The following is a 22,639-nucleotide window of genomic DNA, read 5'->3' on the forward strand; positions in this document are numbered from 1 at the left end:
ATGCAAAATTTGCTTTCATCGGAAAAAAGTACTTGGAACCACTTAGCAACAGTCCAGTGCTGCTTCTCTGTAGCCCAGGTCAGGCGCTTCTGCCGCTGTTTATGGTTCAAAAGTGGCTTTACCTGGGGAATGCGGCACCTGTAGCCCATTTCCTGCACACCAGACTCAGTCCACTGCTTCCTCAGGTTCCCCAAGGTCTGGAATCGGTCCTTCTCCACAATCTTCCTCAGGGTCCGGTCACCTCTTCTCGTTGTACAGCGTTTTCTGCCACATTGTTTCCTTCCAACAGACTTACCATTGAGGTGCCTTGATACAGCACTCTGGGAACAGCCTATTTGTTGAGAAATTTCTGTCTGGATCTTACCCTCTTGCTTGAGGGTGTCAATGATGGCCTTCTTGACATCTGTCAGGTCGCTAGTCTTACCCATGATGGGGGTTTTGAGTAATGAACCAGGCAGGGAGTTTTTAAAAGCCTCAGGTATCTTTTGCATGTGTTTAGAGTTAATTAGTTGATTCAGAAGATTAGGGTAATAGGTCGTTTAGAGAACCTTTTCTTGATATGCTAATTTATTGAGACAGGTTTTTTGGGTTATCAGGAGTTGTATGCCAAAATCATCAGTATTAAAACAATAAAAGACCTGACAAATTTCAGTTGGTGGATAATGAATCTATAATATATGAAAGTTTAATTGTAATCATTACATTATGGTAAATAATGAAATTTAACACTATATGCTAATTTTTTGAGAAGGACCTGTATTATATTTTTTTTACCATTCATTGGATATGATTCTCTTTATGTGTATGTATTTGGTCATCTAACCGGATTGCCTTGGGGTTACTCTGCCTTGTTCCCAGTTTCTCATTGTATTATGTATATTCTCTACTATTTTGTTTTTAATTGTTATCAATAAAATATCTTATATTTTATATTTGGTTGGTACTTCCCCTTCTTTTTGGGTATATATGATTTTTTGGCAGTACACCATATTTAATTGTTGGTCTATTAATTTTGGGTAAATTGTTGTAGAGATGTGTCTGCTGCTAGAACGCTGTGTGGCAGTGACCTGGTCTCTAATCTGAGCTGCTGTTAACCTGCGATTTCTGAGGCTGGTGACTCGGATAAACTTATCCTCAGAAGCAGAGGTGACTCTTGGTCTTCCTTTCCTGGGGCGGTCCTCATGTGAGCCAGTTTCTTTGTAGCGCTTGATGGTTTTTGCCACTGCACTTGGGGACACTTTCAAAGTTTTCCCAATTTTTCAGACTGACTGACCTTCATTTCTTAAAGTACAGATGGCCACTCGTTTTTCTTTACTTAGCTGCTTTTTTCTTGCCATAATACAAATTCTAACAGTCTATTCAGTAGGACTATCAGCTGTGTATCCACCAGACTTCTGCACAACACAACTGATGGTCCCAACCCCATTTATAAGACAATAAATCCCACTTATTAAACCTGACAGGGCACACATGTGAAGAGAAAACCATTCCCGGTGACTACCTCTTAAAGCTCATCAAGAGAATGCCAAGAGTGTGCAAAGCAGTCATCAAAGCAAAAGGTGGCTACTTTGAAGAACCTAGAATATAAGACATAACAAAAAAAGTGTGAAACAACTGAAATTAAGTATATAATTCCACATGTGTTAATTCATAGTTTTGATACCTTCAGTGTGAATTTACAATTTTCATAGTCATGAAAATACAGAAAAATCTTTAAATGAGAAGGTGTGTCCAAACTTTTGGTCTGTACTGTATGTGGAGGAATCCGCATAGCCTGCGTACCGAATGTTAAAGATGGGGGACGCATGTAGGAGGAGCTTAAGGAAGAGGCGCAGCAGTGAGTGGGGCTTAATGGAGGATGAAGGATTTCGTCCGCAGCCCTGCCGAACGCTAGTGTGAAACTAGCCTTAGTGCAGAACAAGGTAAGCTGTGACGACACAGCATTATATCTACTAACCTCACTCTACCCAACATCGAAATTACCCTGGAGGGTTCAACCATAACTCCCAAGCAGCATGCCCGCTGTCTTGGGGTCATATTCGACTCCGAACTTTCCTTTACTCCCTATGTCCGATCACTCACTCGCTCTTGTCACCTGCATCTTAAAAACATCTCCAGAATCCGACCTTTTCTCACCGTTGAAACTGCTAAGACTCTTACTGTCGCTCTTATTCATTCTCGTCTGGACTACTGCAACTCTCTTCTGATCGGTCTCCCTCTTACCAAACTTTCTCCTCTCCAATCCATCTTGAATGCTGCAGCCAGAGTCATATTTCTGTCCAGCCGCTTCACCGGTGCCTCCATCTTGTGCCAGTCATTACACTGGCTACCCATTCGCTACAGGGTCCAGTATAAATGCAGCGCCCCAGAGTTCTGGTCGTTGCAGTACTGTGGCTTCGCCGCTAAGGGGAGCCATGGTACGTTCGATGGCACCGAAGGAGTTCCTCCAATCAGGTATCACAGACACCAATATGTTTCACAGCTGGGCCTCCGGGGGGAGCTAAGGGTGCTATTCATTAGGCCACTCCCCACCATAGTGGGTAAACTGGGGGTCAGGCAGGAAGTTAGAAGAGAACGCTGACGGGATTGAACGGAGCAACACCCTGTGGCAGGGGGTGTTGTGAAGGGAGAGACTGTAGGGTCTCTGCCAGGGGTGGGATCCTGGCAGAGGCTTGGCATTGAAAGAACGTAACGGGTCCGCGCAGGCTCCTGGAAGCGGCGGGACTCAAGAAAGGACTAGAAGCGAGATAGATTGTGCTGAGTGAGAAACGAGATCAAGCAGAAGGAGAATACCAGCAGGGGTTGTGCTGAAAGAGGCAGCACCCTGCTGAGGCGCAATACCGGTGGCCGGAACGCCGAGGGAGTGGATTAGAATACAGCTTCAAGCCATACTCCAAACAGCGGCAGGACAGTCGGTCTTAGGCGGGCTGTCTACCACATATCACCTATGAAGTCTTGGGGGGCAATTGCGGGAGAGGGGCGACTCTAGGGTCCCGGAAGAACTCCAGGCCTACCTGACAAACGGGTGCCATTCCAACCTGAATACAGGGAAGGGGTGGATTACAGAGGAACATCAAATCGAGTTGTGAGGGAACTTAAGAAACAGACACAACCGTTGTGGGGTTACTTTCCGTAAGCACAGCAGGGAAGGACTACAACACATAGCGCTAGAAGGAAGGCACAGATTTCCACCTGAGAGGAGAACTCTGGAGGTGCCATTGGACCGGCCGGACTTGCGTAGCCTGGTGAACCGTGTTCCGGACTGAGGACTCAGAGATCTCCAGTAAAGAGGTAAAGAGACTGCAACCTGGTGTCCTCGTTATTTGCTGCGACTTACACCCCACAACCGCTACACTACCCCACCGCTACCATTACTACCACCTATTTCACCGGACGTCCCCCACTGACGGACAGGGCCACGGACCGGGTCTAGCCACCGTGACAACCCCGAGACTGAGACCCAGAGGCCCGGCTCCGGGTATCCCCTCGGCCCTGCGGCGGTGTGGGGGCGCGCCGCATAAACTCATCTCTCTCACCCACAAAGCTCTCCACAGTTCTGCACCGCCTTATATCTCCTCTTTCATCTCTGTCTATCGCCCTACACGTGCCCTCCGTTCTACAAATGACCTAAGGCTAACATCCCCCGTAATCCGAACCTCGCACCTCCATCTACAAGACTTCTCTCGTGCTGCGCCAGCTCTCTGGAATGTACTTCCCCAGACGATCAGACTGATACCTAGCCCCGACCTGTTCAAGCGCGCTTTAAAAAACTAATCTCTTCAAACAAGCCTACCACATCAACTACTCAGTAAACTAACTTTGCCCTGTTCCCTCCTTCCAAATATTACTCTGAATCTGCACCCTGCTATTCATCTGTCTCCACACCCTCCATGCACATGATAACTGCACTTGATACTTGACTATTGCACTTAAACACACGGGCTGATGACCGGATCAAGCAGCTTTGTATGAAAATCCCTATGTATTATAATTGCCAGACCTGAAATAACGAGCACTTTTCACCTATTGTGTCCCCCCATTTCCTTGTAGATTGTAACCTTGCGAGCAGGGACCTCACTCCTAATGTCACTGTTTAAATTGTCTTAACCTGTATTGAATTTATTGTTTTTACATGTCCCCGCTTAATTGTAAAGTGCTGAGGAATATGTTGGCGCTATGTAAATAAAAATTATTATTATTATATCTTAATTAATCAGACGTCTATTTACAGCAAGCCAGGAGGAATAGACTTATCTATATGTTGACATTTGAATGCATAGGTTTCTTTCTGGCTGGTCAAGAAGACAGACTTTTGTTTGTATAAGCCAGTAATATTGGCTTGTAAGTTGACATTTTAAGCAACCTAGTGTGCTGTTATGACTACACATTGTCCAAGCCAGCCAGTTTATTGCCTTGCAATATAGAGGAAAAACTATGCAAGATAACAATATCAAACAATGCGAGTTGGACTTATCACCATTTTTCATCTTTACGTGTAAATTCTGGATAAATGACAGTTGCTAACTACAAAAAGAGGTTATATGCCTCTGTAACATGAGACAGAGATCCAATCAAGACATCCGAACATCCCAAAGAACCAGAAACTCTCTACAGGACAGCAGCCAAGACATCATGGCTCCATTCTACAGGATGCCAGCTGAGGGGACCATGTACCCGGCTGGAAGAATACAGATCTAATCCATTGACCATTGCAAATCTATGCAAACGTTCAGGGTACTCAGGATTTGGATCCACCGATCGCCTAAGCCCTATGGATACGTTTGTGGGGGCCACGAATGTGACCCACAGGTTGCCTGGCTCCATGGTGATGTTTGGAGAAGCCAAGTTGCTACCCTCCGATCAACTGGCCTTGTACCTCAATGGACTGTCATCTTCCTAAGCTTGTCGTTACCTCCTCTCTGTGAGTGCCACTGGTGGGGTAGTCGACCCTGGAAGTTCTGAAGTCACAGCTGCTCTTATCCTGGTGAGTCAGCGGGTCAAACTCTGTAAATTGCACCATCTTGGGCATTTTGCTGGGACTGTTCTATGTGTTATCTGTCTGTTTTGTGGTTCAATAAAGTATTGCCACTCTCTTACCTTCAGCCTGGGTTGTCTGAGTTGCGTTACGCCCACGTTAAAAGGAAAGCGGGCATTTGGTGGGATGATTCCTGGTTCTTGAGGTTTTGGCTGAGTACACAGGGAAAAAATGCAAATTGGACATCATTTCACACAAACCCCCAAAATGGTCTGGACAAAATTGTTAGCACCTTTCTAAAATTGTAGGTAAACAACTTTACTTCAAGCATATGATGCTCATTCAAACTCACCCGTGGCAAGTAACACGTGTGGCCAATATAAAAATCATACCTGAAACCAGATAAAAAGACGTTTACTCAATCTTTGCATTGTGTGTCTTTGTGGTGTGAAAGTGTTTGCCTTCTTACTCATTTACATGTTTGTCACAGTTAAATATTTCAGATCAACAAATGTAACCCCTTTACACCCCCCTTCGTCCACAAGGTGATTTGCACGTTAATAACAAGGCCAGTTTTTTTTACAATTCTGACCAGTGTCACTTTATGAGGTTATAACTATGGAATGCTTCAACACATCCCACAGATTCTTTTTTTTCGTGACATATTGTACTTTGTGATAGTGGTAAAATTTCTTCGATATGGCTTGTGTTTATTTGTGAAAAAAAATGGAAATTTGGCGAGAAATTTAGCAATTTTCAAACTTTGAATTCTTATGCCCTTAAAGCAGAGAGATGTCACACAAAACAGATAATTAATGACATTTCCCACATGTCTACTTTACATCAGCACAAAGGAGCGGTGTTTAAATTTTTGAATGAAAATTTGCTGGAACAATTGGCTTACACCATGTTGCATTTGGAGAGCCCCTGATGTGCAAAAACAGTGAAAATCCCTGACAAGTGACACCATTTTGGAAACTAGACCTCTCAGGGAAATGATCTAGATGTGTGGAGAGCACATTGAAGCCTCAGGTGCTTCACAGAAGTTTATAACTATATATAATCAGGAGAAACAAAGAGTCGATTATAAACTGTAAAAATTAAAAAAATATATTTTATCAATATCTCAGAAAATTATTCAACATATAAAACTGTATGATGGATACAAATAGGTCCTAACACAGTGACCGAAGGAGAAAACAAACAAAAGGGACCAAAGTCAGGGCTGAATCAGGTATCAAAGAGAACATGTATACAGTGCTAAAAAATAGCCGAATGTATAAGGTGTCAAAAGGGTTACCTAATGAATCAATATAGAAGTACATTAATGAAGTGCCTGTGCATAAAATGGGGTAAGTGCAATCACATAGAGAACACTGCTATCAATAATGAAGCAAGTCAAAATATGGATTTATAGGTATTTCCCCATGACTGGAGCCTAGTCCTGGCTTTGGTCCCATTCCCCGACGTACGTTTCGTGTAAGTCGCTTCTTCAGTCACTATGGCTTATAATTGACTCTTTGTTTCTCCTGATTATATGCATTAATTGGAGTCAACAATTTATGGTTATACCCAATTTACAAGAACTGGTACTTTTTTTGCACAGACGTTTATAACAGTAAGCTGTGAAAATAAAAAAAAATAAAAAAATCACATTTTCCCCACAAAAATGTTATTTTAGCCCCAAATTTTGCATTTTCATAAGGGTAACAGGAGAAATTTCAGCATGCAATTTGTTGTGCAATTTCTCCTGAGTACGCCGATACCGCATATGTGGGGGAGTAATACTTCTAAGGCACAGTGCAAAGCTCAGAATGGAAGAGGCGAAATATTGGAGTTCAGATTTTGCTGGAATGGTTTGAGGGTGCCATGTCACATTGGCAGAGCCCGAGGTGCCAGAACAGCAGAAATCCCCCCATATGTGAACTCATTTAACAAACTACACCCCCAATGAATTAATCTAGAGGCGCAATAATAATATTGATACCACATGTGCCTCACAGAATTTTATACAATTAAGCGGTGATGAAAGTATAAATGACATTTTTACCACTAAAATGTTGTTTTAGCCCCGAGTTTTTAATTTTTCTAAGGGGGCCATACAATAGTGCAGAGTTTATGGGTTGCGGGTGCCATGACCCACTGGGAGAGCCCAAGAGGTGCAAGAACAGCAGAACCCCCATAAGTGACCCCATTTTACAAACTACACCTCTCAATGATTTAATCTAGGTGTGCGGTGATCATGTCACAAAATGTTATCCTATTGGACAGTGAAGAAAAAATAACTATTTTTACTACCAAAATTTTGTTTTAGCCCCAGATTTTACATTTTCACACAAGAAGTGGGTAAAAAAAGGCACCAAAATTCGTGCCACAATTTCTACTGAACGTGGCAATACCCCATATGTGGATATACAGTACTACTTAGGCATACGGAGAGACTTGGGAGGAACAGAGTGCTATTTGTCTCCGCGATAGCAGATGTTCCTAGAACACTTTGCAGACTCCATATACAGAGCCCGTAATTGCTTGAAGAGCAGAATTCCCCCCTCAAGTGGCCCCATTTTGGAAATTATACACCTTTGGGAATTCATTTACAGGTGTAGTGACGATTTTGACTCCATAGGTGTTTTCCAGAAACAAGCAGCAATGAATGTTGCAAAGTGAAAATTGCAAACTGCCGTTGTAGTGACCAGTACGTTGTAGTGACCAGTACACTATAGTGACCAGTACGTTGTAGTGACCAGTACACTATAGTGACCAGTACGTTGTAGTGACCAGTACACTATAGTGACCAGTACGTTGTAGTGACCAGTACGTTGTAGTGACCATTACACTATAGTGACCAGTACGTTGTAGTGACCAGTACACTATAGTGACCAGTACGTTGTAGTGACCAGTACACTATAGTGACCAGTACGTTGTAGTGACCAGTACACTATAGTGACCAGTACGTTGTAGTGACCATTACACTATAGTGACCAGTACGTTGTAGTGACCAATACACTATAGTGACCAGTACGTTGTAGTGACCAATACGTTGCAAATAGTGAAGAAAAACCTAGCACTCAACTTAAATATATATGCTGAAAATGTATTGTAGTATACACAAAGACGTTTCGGGGTGGTGAGACCTTCATCAGTTACGTATCACTAATGTGCAGTAGACAGGTATAAATTTGTTGTTCAGTATGTGTTTAGCCTTAGAAATATCCGTTATTTGGCACCCATAAGAAACAAGGAGTAATAGTTCCTTAAGCAGACGTGCTTCCAGACACGGCATCCACCGCTAGTCTCTGAGAAACGTCTTCGTGTATACTACAATACATTTTCAGCATATATATTTCAGTTGAGTGCTAGGTTTCGACTCCCTATTTGCATGTTTTGGGAACCTAAACCTTAGCACCTCCCTCTAGTTGTGCTCCCGCTGTTTTCTCTACATCAGTACCTTGCAGTCACCAGTCTGTTATGCCCAGCTTGTGCTTCTGGAGACATGCCTTATAAGTTTTGCGGGCTCTCATCGCCTCAGAAATGCCAAACATGTGGACGTCATATGTGGTTTAGGTACACTATAGGGCTCAGAAGGAAGGGGGGGGCATTTGGATTTTGGATCACAGAGTTTGCAGAATTTCTTTTGGAGGGTGAGGAGCCATTTTGCTTTTCCAGAGCCTTTGTACTACCAGTAACATGGAAGCCCCCTATATTTCCATTAACAGATGATGGACCTGAGTGGGGACTTGCTTTTTTTGTGGATTGATTTGAAGCTTTTATTGGGAACATTTTACATAACTCTTGGGAACACATTTACCTGTCGCTCTACTCTATGCTGAGCACTTACTTTGGGGTTTCCGTTTAAATCTCTGCGTTACATGATTCAGATGAAACCCCTGAGGAATCTATTCACTATAATGAGGCGACAGAGTTACTCTGGACTCAGTCTTGCCTCTGTTCAGCGGTGTCTTTCTTTTCAGAAGTGCACAAAATGGTGGCCTACGGCACTTTTATGCAATCCTAAAAAGAGGGACACTGCCGGATTACAAGTCAGACGGTGTCCACAGTGACTCCATCTACCTCATTATAGGGAATCTTCCACCAGGAGTTCCGTCTGAATCATGTATTTCAGAGATTTTACAGAAACCCCGGTGTAAGTGTTCAGCGCAGACCACAGGACAAACATGAGCCCAGCCTTACTGCGATCTTTTGGAGGCAGAATTAAAAAATAAACAGCAAGTGAAGAATTGGTTTGTTATTTTTTACTCCGTTCCTCATGAGGTATAAAGTGATTAGGCGACTTTATTCTTTGGGTTGGTGCGATTACAGCGATACCAGATTTATATCGGGTTTTTAGGTTTGGCTGCTGTCACACACTAAAAGCTTTTTATTGCTAAAAATAGGTTTTGCATTGCCACTTTTTGAGAGCTATAATTTTTCCATATTTTGGCTCACAGGGTCATGTGAGGGCTTGTTTGACTTTCTTGGTACCGTTTTCAGATACATGACATTTTTTGATCGCTTTCTATTCTGATTTTTGGGAGACAGAATGAACAAAAACCAGCAATTCAGGAGTTTTTTTGGGTGGGGAGCGGTTTTGACGCTCTGCGTGTGGTTAAATTGATAAGGCAGTTTTATTCTTCGGGCTAGTATGATTACAGTGATACCACAGTTATCTTTTTTTGTTTTGGCGCTTTTACGCAAAAACTATTTTATAGAAAAAAATAAATAATTTTTGCATCGCTTTATTCTGAGAGTTATAACTTAATTTATTTTTCCACTAATGGAGCTGTATGGCGGCTTGTTCTTTTTTGCAGGACAAGATGACATTTTCAGTGGTAGCTTGTTTACTTATACTCGTCTTTTTGATTGTGTTTTATTCCACTTTTTGTTCAGCGGTATGATAATAAAGCATTGTTTTGTTTTTTACAGTGTTCACTAAAGGGGTTAAAGGTCGGGTTGTACTGGACGCAACTATACTAATTACGTGTACATTTTTGATATATATATATATATTTTTTTTTTTTTTTTTTTCATACAAATATTTATTTATGGGTACTATTGCTTTTTATTTTTTTCTTATTACGTTTTGTTTTTTTACTTTGTCCCACTGTGGGACTATTATTTTTTTTCAGGCTGATCGCTTGTATAGCATGGGGATGCAGCAGCCAGGGGTGGAATTGCAATCCACCCGCGGCTGTTAACCCGTTAAATGCCGCTGTCAATCTCTAACAGAGGCATTTAATGTCATCGTGCCGGAAGAGCGTCACTAATCCTGCCCATGCCTCATGACCGCGGGTCGCCGATGGGTTGGCATGACAACCCCAGGTCTGCAGGAGACCCCTGTGGTTGTCATTGCCGGATTGCTATGAGCGCCGCTGAGCAGTCTGCGCTCTTAGCAAGGCAGCATTTCTGCTACACACAGGCGATCTGATCATCGCCTGTGTGTAGCAGAAGTGATCAGACCACAGCAGCTTCTAGTCTCCCATGGGGAATATTAAAGCATGCAAAAAGTAAAAAAAAAAAAAAAAAATATATATAAAAGTTCAAATCACCCCCATTCAAAATAATTAAAAAAAAAAAACACATATTTGGTATCGCTGCGCTCAGAATCGCCCGATCAAGCTATAAAAAAAAATTAAATATGATTGGTAAACGGCGTAGCGAAAATAGAAGTCAAAACGCCAGATGTACTTTTTTTTGGTCGCCACAACATTGCATTAAAATGCAATAACAGGCGATCAAAGGATCGTATCCACATCAAAATGGTATTTTTTGCTCTCCGAACTGATGTTTTTATTGATAAGCCCCCACCCAGCCTCAGATTGCGAAAAATGGATAGGCTACGGGTCTCGGAAAATGACATGGTTTTTTTTTCAACAAATTTTGGATTTTGTTTCACCATTTAAATAAAAAGCAACTTAAGACATGTTTGGTGTCTACAAACTCGTAATGACCTGGAGAATCATAGTGGCTGGTCAGTTTTAGCATTTGGTGAACATGGTAAAAAAAAAAATCCAAAAAACTGTTGTGAAATTGCTCTTTTTTTTTTGCAATTTCACCGCACTTGGAATTTTTCCCATTTTCAGGTACACAATATGTTAAAACCAATGGTGTCGTTCAAAAGCACAACTCGTCCCGCAAAAAACGAGCCTTCACATGGCCATATTGAGGGAAAAATAAAAAAAGTTATGGCTCTGAGAAGCAAGGAGTGAAAAACAAAAACGAAAGTGGGCTGCAGCATGAAGGAGTTAAATGAAAGAGTGATTGCCCCCCTTAAAACACAAATTGACTGTGGTTTATCACATCTTTGGAAAGCAGAGATCACATTCCCTTGCCTCACATAGGCGTGATTACTGCCACACCTATTCTCAATCAAGAAATCACTTAAATAGGACCTGCTTGATAAAGTGAAGTAGACCAAAAGATCCTCAAAAGCTAGACATCATGCCGTGATCCAATGAAATTCTGGAACAAACGAGAAACAAAATTATTGAGATCTATCAGTTTGGGAAAGGTTATAGAGTCATTTCTAAAGCTTTTAGACTCCAGCAAACCACAGTGACCAGCATAACCACATTATTCACAAATGGCCAAAAACATAAAACAGTGGTGAAACCTCCCAGGAGTGACCGGGTGACCAAAATTACCCCAAGAGCACAGCAACAACTCATGCAAGAAGTCACAAAAGACCCCACAACAAAATCCAAAGAACTGCAGGCCTCACTTGCCTCAGTTAATGGCTGCGTTCATGAGTCTACCATAAGAAAAAAACTGCAAAAATGGTCTGCATGGCAGAATTCCAAGACGAAAACCACTGCTGAGCAATAAGAACGTAAAGGCTCATCTCAGTTTTGCCAGAACACATCAGGATGATCCCCAAGACTTTTGAGAGTACACTCTGTGGACTGATGAGACAAAAGTTGAACTTTTTGGAAGGTGTATGTAACATTACATCTGGTGTAGAAGTAACACAGCATTTCATAAAAGGAACATCATACCAACAGTAAAATATGGTGGTGGTAGTGTGATGGTCTGGGGCTGTTTTGCTGGAAGACTTGCTGTGGTAAAAATCCTGAAGGAGAATGTCCGGCCATCTGTTTGTGACCTCCAGCTGAAGAGCACTTGGGTTATGCAGCAGGACAATGATCCAAAACACCAGCAAGTCCACCCCTGAACTGCTTAAGAAAAACAAAATTAAGACTTTGGAGTAGCCTAGTCATAGTCCTGACCCTAATCTGATTGAGATGCTGTGGAATAACCTTAAAAAGGCTGTTGTTCTCGGAAACCCTCAAATGTGGCTGAACTGCAACAATTCTGCCAAGATGGCTAGGCCAAAGTTATTCCAGAGAGTTGTAAAAAACTCATTGCAATTATTGCAAATGCTTGATTGCAGTTGTTGCTGCTAAGGATGGCACAACCAGTAATTAGGTTTAGGGGCAATCACTTTTTCACACTGGGCCCCGAAGGTTTGGATTTCTTTTTCCCCTTAATAAATAAAAACCTTCATTGAAAAACTGCATTTTGTGATTGTGTTATCTTTGTGTAGTATTTACATTTTTTTGGTGAACTGAAACACTTAAGGCTACTTTCACACTTGCGACGTGTGACGTACGTCGTAATGCGTTGTTTTGGAGAAAACCGCATCCTGCAAAGTTGCCCGCAGGATGCGTTCTTTCTCCATAGACTTGCATTAGCGACGCATTGTGACGTATGGCAACACGTCGCATTCGTCGTGCGACGGATGTGTCGTAATTTGGCAGACCGTCGGCACAAAAAAGTTCCATGTAACTTTTTTTGTGCGTCGTGTCCGCCATTTCCGACCGCGCATGCGCGGCCGGAACTCCACCCCCTCCTCCCTGGACATTACAATGGGGCAGCGAATGCGTTGAAAAACTGCATCCGCTGCCCCCGTTATTCATTAATTTCACAACGTCTGTCAGGCCGACTCATGGCGACGGCCACGTACCGACGGAAGTGTGAAAGTAGCCTAAGTGTGACACATGCTAAAGAATAGGAAATACGGAAAGGAGCAAAAACTTTACACCATCGTATCTGTAGGCTGCCTCTGAAAACAGAATTAGATGTACGTAAAATGGAGGTGCCTGAGCAACATGGTTAGTTAGCCCTTAGCACACTTGCTAGTTGTCAGGTTTCCAGTACCCGTCAGTTAGTTAGTCTACCTGTCCTGTACCTATCTGCCCGTACTTGCTTGTTTGTCTCAGTTTCAGTCGGTCCAGTCCGCACCTGCCAGTGCTCATCTGTACATCAGTCGGTCCAGTCCGCACCTGCCAGTGCTCATCTGTACATCAGTCGGTCCAGTCCGCACCTGCCAGTGCTCATTTGTACATCAGTCGGTCCAGTCCGCACCTGCCAGTGCTCATTTGTACATCAGTCGGTCCAGTCCGCACCTGCCAGTGCTGATTTGTACATCAGCCAATGCCGCCCGCACCTGCCAGTTCTCATCTGTATCTCAGCCGGTATAGTCCGCACCTGCCTGTGCACATCTGTATATTGTCCGTATCCATGGCTCCTGTGTTCCTTCAGTGCCTACCTGCATCTGCCATCCTACCCATTACATTTCTTCCTCCTATTCCTTAACCCCTTCACCCCCGGAGCTTTTTTCGTTTTCGTTTTTCGCTCCCCACCTTCCCAGAGCCATAACTTTTTTATTTTTCCGTCAATTTGGCCATGTGAGGGCTTATGTTTTGCAGGACGAGTAGTACTTTTGAACAACATCATTGGTTTTACCATATCGTGTACTAGAAAACGGGAAAAAAATTCCAAGTGCGGTGAAATTGCAATAAAAGTGCAATCCCACACTTGTTTTTTGCTTGGCTTTTTGCTAGGTTCACTAAATGCTAAAACTGACCTGCCATTATGATTCTCCAGGTCATTACGAGTTCATAGACACCTAACATGACTAGTTTATTTTTTTACCTAGGTGGTGAAAAAAAATTCCAACCTTTGCTAAAAAAAAAAAAAAAAAAAAAAAAAAAAAAAATTGCGCCATTTTCCGATACTCGTAGCGTCTCCATTTTTCACGATCTGGGGTCGGTTGAGGGCTTATTTTTTGCGTGCCGAGATGGCGTTTTTAATTATACCAATTATGTGCAGATTCGTTCTTTTGATCGCCCGTTATTGCATTTTAATGCAAATCGCGGCGACCAAAAAAACGTAATTCTGGCGTTTCGATTTTTTCTAGTTACGCCGTTTAGTGATCAGGTTAATGCTTTTTTTTTTATTGATAGATCGGGCGATTCTGAACGCGGCAATACCAAATGTGTAGATTTGATTTTTTTTTTATTGATTTATTTTGATTGGGGCGAAAGGGGGGTGATTTTAACTTATGTTTTTTTATTTTTTTCACATTTTTTTAAACTTTTTTTTTCTACTTTTGCCATGGTTCAATAGCCTCCATAGGAGGCTAGAAGCAGGCACAACGCGATCGGCTCTGCTACATAACAGCGATCATAAGATCGCTGCTATACAGCAGAAATGCAAGTGTGCTGTGAGCGCTGACCACAGGGGGGCGCTCACAGCAGGCTGGCATCAGTAACCATAGAGGTCTCAAGGACCTCTATGGTTACCTTCCTGATGCATCGCCGACCCCCGATCATGTGACGGGGGTCGGCGATGACGTCATTTCCGGCCGCCCGGCCGGATGCGGTAGTTAAATGCCGCTGTCTGCGTTTGACAGCGGCATTTAACTAGTTAATAGGTGCGGGCTCACCGCGGAGCCCTGCATCAAAGCGGGGGAGCCGACATCGGACGGTATAGTACGTCCGACGTCGGTAAGGGGTTAAAGGTCAGCTGCCATCTACCCGAGGTCAGTCCTGGTGAAGCACTTGGTTCTGTCTCCCTTGTCCCTCGTTGGATTGCGGTATCGCTACCCGCCATCACATCCCTCTAGACCAGGGGTCCCCGACCTGTAGCTTGGCAGCTACATGTGGCACGCGGCTGTCTGCCAGATTGGTGCATTAGCAAAAAGGTATGACGAGCACATCTCAAAATGGTGAATTTTGTGAGTAGCCCAGCACAGAAAAGCAGATCTGGATGCCTATACACTGGTTTTAGGGGTTTAGAGATAATTTAAGTGTGGTATGCTGGAGACAGTATGATACTACCTATCACAGGAGGTGCTTGAAGCTGGATGCGACAGTGTGTTGGAAGTGCTTGATGGGAATGAATGGGGGAATTGTGGGAAAACCTGGATCTTGGTATACTGTTTTGGGGGTTATTTCTGTGGAAAAGCTTTGGTTATCATTATACCCGTAATGGGGGCTTTGGTTGCACTACTGTGAGGAGAGTCGGAGCTGGATGTGGCTCAAGATGCTCTATCAGAGCTAAATGTGGCTCTCAAGGTCAGAAAGGTTGGAGATCACTGCTCTATACTCTCCTAAGATCACGGCACAGAGGTTCCACCACTCAGTCCATTACAGTATGATGACTCCATAAATTGTCCTCTACATAGTATGATGTGCAGCGCCCCAGAGTCCTGGTCGTTGCAGTACTGACGCTCCGCCGCTAAGGGGAATGATAGTACGTCTGATGGCACCTGACCAGGTATCACAGGCACCAATACACGTCACACTCTGGCCACCAGGGGGAGCAAAGGGTTCTATGATTAGGCCACTCCCCACAATCTGGTAAAACTGGGGGTCGGACAGAAAGTTAGTTAGAAGCTGACTGGGTTGGAACCAGGCAACATCCTGTGGCAGAGGGTGTTGCAGGGGAAGATTCAGGGGGGTCCCTGTCAGGGGTGGGATCCTGACAGAGGCCTAGCGAACAGGACAGAACGTTACGGAACCGCGCCTGAACTTCATTGCGGCGGTATCTTAAGAAAGGACAAGAAGCGAGGTTTATTGTGGAGAAGTGAGAAACGAGATTGCAGCACAAAGGAGATAAAGCCAGTAGGAGTCGTGCTGTAAGATCGAGGCAACATCCTACTGAGGCACGTAGCCGGTACGCCGAGGAAGTATTGGGCTCCAAGCATTACTTGAAACCAACGGCAGGACAGTTAATTATAGGTTGGCTGTCTCCTATGTCTGCTTAGGTGATTTAGGTGAGGCAATTGTGGGAGAGGGGCAACTCTAGGGTCCCGGAAGAACTCCAGGCCTACCCGTCATACGGGTGCGTCCTAGCCATATCTGGGGACGGAGAAGAACATCAGAACAGACAACAGTTGTGAGGACTATCCCGTGGTGCTCAGCAGGGAGGTACTACAACACACAAGCGCTAGTAGGTAGGCACTGATTTCCACCTGCAAAGGGAACTCTGGATGTGCCTTCGGACCGGCTGGTCTCAGCCAGCCCTGCTAGCAGTGCTCTGGATTGCGGATCCTGAAGCCTTCAGTAAAGAGGTAAAGAGACTGCATCCCTGTGTCCTCGTTATTTACCGCGATCTGCACCATGCACCACCAGCACACCTTTCATTGGACGCCCCTTAACAGGGTCACGGACCGAGCCTAGCCACCGTGACAACCCCAGGACCGAGACAGAAAGGCCCGGTACCGAGTACCCCGCGGCCCTGCGTCTGGGGGCGCTCCAGATGGCCACGTAAAAAGCCCCCCCACATAGTATGATGGCCCCATAAATAGGTCCCCATATAGCATGATGACCACCACAAAGTACTCATTGATTAAAAATTAAAGCCAAGCTCACCTCTTGCCGTTCTCAGTAGTGTGTGGGCCGCATTGCTTGACACAGCGGACATCAGCTGACTGCTCCTCCGCCATCATTCCTCTGTAGCTAACAGTATGGTGGGAGGGGGAACCAAACTCCAGGACCACAAAGGCCACTATCAGCAGATGCCATTGGTGCAGGTTGGTGGGCGTTACCGACAAAGTCCCAAGAAAACGCCTGTTTTTTCCCAGATAACCCCTTTAAAGGGAACCTGTCACCCCCAAAATCGACTGAGCTAAGCCCACCGCCATCAGGGGCTTATCTCCAGCATTCTGTAATGCATTCTGTAATGCTGTAGATAAGCCAGATGTATCCTGAAAGATGAGAAAAAGACGTTAGATTATACTCACCTGGGCGGGCAGGTGGTCCGATCCAATGGGTGTCGCAGTCCGGGGCCTCCCATCTTCATAGGATGACGTCCTCTTCTTGTCTTCACGCTGCGGCTCCGGGAAAGGTCAGAGTGGCCCAGCACCTGCGCACTGCAGTACTTTGCGCTGCCCTCAACAGGATAAAGTACGCCTGTGCCGGAGCCGCAGCGTGAAGACAAGAAGAGGACGTCATTGTATGAAGATGGGAGGCCCCGGACCGGACCACCCCTGGGTGTGTATAATCTAACCTCTTTCTCATCTTTCAGGATACATCGGGGGCTTATCTACAGCATTACAGGATGCATTACAGAATGCTGGAGATAAGCCCCTGATACCGGTGGGCTTATCTCACCATCGATTTTGGGGTGACAGGTTCCCTTTAAGGCCCCTATTCTACACACACAGCAATGTTCATAATTAAGGAAAGCTGAGGTCCACAGTAGAAGCTCGAGCACAAGCATCTTACATCTGCAGAAACGTAATGTAAGGTGACGAAATATCACAAATTATTTCAAAAATGGCTGAAAACACAAATTTACCTCAGTGACACCTGTTGCTATGGTTCCCAGCACAGAAACTCTCTTTTGGCGGGAAGTCGTCTGGCACAGCGTGCGGAAGCAGAGTGACGCTGTCACCTGACCCCCACTAGTGTACTACGGCAGCTCGCCGGGTAATTACAGCGCACGCGCAGCGGGAGATATAAAATGCGCGGACAGCCGCCTGTAACGTTAGCACTCGCGGCTGCTCTCGGCGCCGGCTACACGCGGTAAGATCCGGGGTCGGGACCCCGAATATACCAGTGTTTGCGTTGTCTCACGCCGTGGTCCGATCATTTGTTGTATGTACAGTTGTATGGAGCTGGAGCGCCCTCTGGTGGTGACAGCTGCGGTGATTGCTGCAGCCGGCGCTCCTCAGGTGCTGCGCTGTGGGTGAGCAGCAGCAGCCGCCGTGTCCTCCGCCGCTCCCGGGTCACTGGACGCACCTCTACGTACAGAGAACACCAGGTATCACTGGAGGCACAGAAGGAAGTTCTGGTGTTCCACCCTGGTAATACATGTAGTAATACAGCAGCAGGTGACCACTATGTAATGGGGCAGTGTGCGCTTGTCAGGATAAAAAAAATAAATATATTATAATTTCCTCTGTCATGCGGAATATCAGATCTGTCTGTAGTATAACGCTGCTCCGTGTGGTATGAGATCTCCCGCAGGATGCGTTTTTTTCCCATAGACTTGCATTAGCGACGCATCGAGACGTATTGTCATGCGTTGTGTACGTTTTGCGACGGATGAATCGGAATGTTCCGACACGTTGATTGTAACGTTTTTTGTCTGCGCAGGAAAAAACCATGTCGCAACCCTGCCTTATTAATGAGTCGTCGGCTACAATGGCAGCCTATGAGCGCAGGATGCGTCGGGACACGTTTGATGGAATGCAGCGCTACAATCCATTTTTTTACACTGCACATGCTCAGAAGCAGGATTTTTTTGCCAATTTCACCAGACAACCCCAAATCTATATAAACCAGGCCTGAGCCTTCAACCCCAGATATGCCAGAAAGACAGAAGACAGCCTGCCAGCATCTGCCCAGCCTGCAAGCCTGTGCCCAGCCTGCCACCATTTGCTAAGCCTGCCAGCATCTGCCAAGCCAGCCAGTGTCCAGAGTCCCGCCAGCTTCAGAACCTAAAGCTGCAGCATTCCAGCCAGTGTGAGTATATATACTGCCATTTTTGCGTGCGTCTGTGTGCATGTGTTTTTGTCTGTATGACGTACTGAATACAGTCAGAGCTAAACCTGAACCAGAGCTAAACCTGAATACAGCCAGAGGCCTGACATCGTACTGCACCAGCCAGCGTCCTGCCAGAGTCCAGCTCCAGCATGAGGCCTGCCCTTGTGAAGCCAGTCAGCTTTGAGCTCCACCCTGATTCCTGCCATTTTTGCATTCGTCTGTGGGTGCGTGTGTGTGTGTGTGCGCACGTGTCTGTGTGCGTCTTGTGCTTTTGGCCGGCTGGGTTATTGTGTGCGTGTGTGTGTGTGTGTTTGCGTACGGCTGTGTGCTTTTGTTGGGTTGAACAATTAATAAAATGTTCAATTCTCTAGTTGCCTACTCCTGGCCTAATGGATATTGATCAGGTGCGCACCAAAAGAAATACACCACACAGTTGGATGTAAACTCTCCTTGATCAAGCTGTGGCTCAGCTCCAAGAAGACTTTATTTGGTTTAAAACACAAGCATATATATTTCCTGTAAGGGGGCTCGGTTAGCTCTAAAATGGGAGTGATCGGATGTATTTCATTGGTTAGTGGGTTGGGCAATGAGCAAGTCCATGGGCGGATCCATGAGGTCATCAGGGTGGGTTGGTTCATGAGGTCATCAGGGTGGGCGTCATCTTGGATACTAGCATACGGTCTGCTGATACAGGAAATGGCAGCCATCTTTAGGGTCTCACTGATCATCTTGGATACCAGCACATGGTGTGCTGATACAGGAAATGGCAGCCATCTTTAGGGTCTCACTGATCTGGGAAAACTTATGTAAGGTTAAACAATACATGTTATGGGTTGCTTCTCTCAATTACCTTATGTCTTGAGGTTAATTAAGTATTTGATCTTATGGCTCTCCTCAACAGTCCCCCCTAAATACTTTATTAACCACCTTTTTTTATCTTGATCCCACCGTGGTTCCCCAACCCACCGGTGTTAAGTGTCACTATGACATCAGAGGCTTTATGACTATATGGATGCTATAGACACCAGAGAATGTGTGCGCGTTACCAGTGTCCTCGGGACTTTCCTACCTGCTGGATCTATTACTCTCCAATCTCCCATTACCATGGTTACATAAAATACACATGTGACTCACCCTGATGTACATATCCTAGATCTGACCGTCTTGCCCGGGAGGGGGAATTGGAGTTTTCACCAGTTTGAGACAAGTTTTCCCTTGTGGAAAACTTCCCTTTGTAGCTGGACTTTGACAAGCAGGTCAGATCCTACTCTGTCCCTACCTGTCTAATAAGTTTACAATGTGAGAGATGGATCCAGGAGGCGCTCAGCAACCCTGAGTGAAGTAGGCACAAACTTGCATACAGCTGCTCTGACTGCCTAGTTGTGGACTGTAAAAGACTGAAGAGGGCCTAGCTGTTCTATGTCTGCCGAATAACTCACCTCTTGAGCTAGGAAAATGGGCGCTGATGTTTTTACTCCTCTCTCGATCATTTTCCTTACACAGGGAAGAACACAACAAACAATAGCTGCAATGATTAGGACGACGAGGATAACTATGCCTATCTGAGCTAGCCATCTCTGCCACCCCTTCATCCATGAAAAGTATTGGTCCCAGGGATCTTCTACACCTGAATTTTTCTTTAATTCTTTTTGTAGGGAATTCAGCTTTTTTATGGCTACTGTAACCTTTCCTGTGGGACCTGTATTATCTGGAATATAGATACAGCATGCAGATTTCACCATTTTGCAAACACCTCCTTTTTCTGCCAATATCATGTCAAGGGCCATTCTGTTTTGAAAAGCCATTATTGATGTAGGGCCTAGTTGGTCTGCCAAACCTTGAAGAGCTTCTCTAGTGTAATTGACAAATCTGTTGATTATAATAGATGTAATTGATCCAGTCTGTTATGATCTGGTGGCCTAGGAGCAGCATGAGACGTACTCTGGAGAAGGTGGTACCTGTACTGACCGCGGACCCTGAACTTAACACCGCAACTAGAAGTAGCCGTGGGATGTTCCTGACACTCCCTAGACACCTCGTCACAGCCGGAGGACTAAATACCCCTAGAGATAGTTTTCCGTTTCTATCTTGCCTCAGAAAATCCCCAAAGGATAGACAGCCCCCCCACAAATATTGACGGTGAGAGGAGAGGGAATTAACATACACAGACTGAAATCAGGATTTAGCAAAGGAGGCCATTCTAGCTAGATAGAAAAGACAGGACAGAGTAATATGCGGTCAGTATTAAAACACTAGAAAATATCCACCACAGAAAATACAAAATCTCCACATCTAGCTAAAGATATAGAGGGTATATCTGCATCTCCAGAGATACCAGCTTGGATGAGCAAGTCTTTATACAGACCAAGCTGGACAAGACAAAAACATAGAAATGCACTGAACTATAAAGCCCACAGCATGTGGACTGCAAAAACAAAGCCATAACTTATCTTTGTAGAAATTAACTGCAAAGCAGGAGCGACCAGGCAGAGATGTGAATCCTCCAAGAACAATGGACAACTGGCACTGACTAAAGGGTCAAACAAAACTAAATAGCCCAGTGGAATGCATTAAGTGGACCCACCTGATGAAATGCTGTGATTGAAGACAGCAGCGCTACCACTTTTAACCACCGGAGGGAGCCCAAGAGCAGAATTCACAACACCAGTCTATATTTTTATTTATAGTCACTAGGGGTAAGATAAACGATTCAAAACCTGCTTTGACTTGATCCCTGGCTTTAAATTCATCTGGTACCCCCCTTGGGACTCCTATAGCATCGATATAAATGTGGGGGTCAAAACTGCCTTTTGGTTCCAAATTTGTTTCCCGTTTTGTTCTGTGGAGATTTTCTGAAGTTAGGGCTTCCTCACCTTCTGCTGCTATGTAGAAGGGCATTATGGCTTTGGCTAGTGTACATTCTCCTATCCACTCTCCTTCTAAATGAGTTCTGATCTTCATGTCTCCACATATCCAGAAAACATCAGAAATAGACTGGGTCTGGTTAATCAGGTCCCCCCTGCTTGCATTACTGTATCTGCTGCAATATCCCTTTGTGAAATTACCCAAAAATATGCTCCCTTCAGTATTAGTGTAACAGGTGTATCTTCCTGGGTATATGGTGATGCCTTCACCTGGATTAGGTGTTTTTGTGACTATGGGATACTTTTTCCAATTGTCGCAATTTGTTTCATCAAGGGATTTGTTAGTAAACAGACTCAGGAAACATTTTTCCACATCTGTGGGTAAGTCTAGAGGGACAGATCCTAAGTGGGGTCTCGCTCCTGCACAGACAAAGCAATTGGATTTATTATATTGATTGGCTGTATATTTCATCCACTTCAACCATAAGTTGGTCTCAGTGTATCCTGTTTCAATGGCAAGAATATCTTCAAATGTGCGGTTTGCAATGGCTGTCATCTTGTTAAGTTTTTGGATACGGAACATTAGAGGGTTTGAATGCTTATTTTGATCTTTTGGTTACTTTTCTTTTATATCTGCTAATATGAATTGACCTAGATGGGCACAACTGGCACACACACCATTTACATATGTACCCAGCAGATAGGTGCCATTATCGCCAGGTTGAGGGTTCTCCAGGTTGAGGACTAAAGGGTTGCATTGGCCAATGGTATCACAGGGCTTGAGGATTTTTGTACGGGAGAGTGTCATCCTAGTGAGAAGGGATTTACCCTGCGAGTCCTGTTTTCTTGAGGCTGTGTTTGGTCTATACCCCCAATCTTGACCAGTGTTCCACCCGACCGCCCTCCATGAACTACAAGTTCGTCCCCATCCATCACCTGTAACATATATATTGTTGTCCTGATCTCAGCTGTGCCGGTTGACTCATTGTGGAAGGTGAAGAAACCCATTTAGTGTCACACTGTACTAC

General features: G+C 44.6%; 1 protein-coding gene across 1 annotated transcript in view; it reads right to left on the bottom strand.

Moving 5' to 3' along the window:
- Positions 1-1,501: 1,501 nt before the first annotated feature.
- The window catches only part of LOC143777037 (E3 ubiquitin/ISG15 ligase TRIM25-like), a 521,945-nt gene continuing 500,807 nt past the window's right edge, over positions 1,502-22,639 (bottom strand). The window contains exons 2-4 of the transcript XR_013215963.1: positions 5,328-5,367; positions 5,098-5,187; positions 1,502-1,577 (exon numbers count right to left, since the gene is read on the bottom strand). The gene's annotated coding sequence lies outside the window, so the exon portion shown is untranslated. The remainder of the gene's footprint in view (positions 1,578-5,097; positions 5,188-5,327; positions 5,368-22,639) is intronic.

Source organism: Ranitomeya variabilis, chromosome 5 (genome assembly GCF_051348905.1).
Source record: "Ranitomeya variabilis isolate aRanVar5 chromosome 5, aRanVar5.hap1, whole genome shotgun sequence".
Taxonomy (NCBI): domain Eukaryota; kingdom Metazoa; phylum Chordata; class Amphibia; order Anura; family Dendrobatidae; genus Ranitomeya; species Ranitomeya variabilis.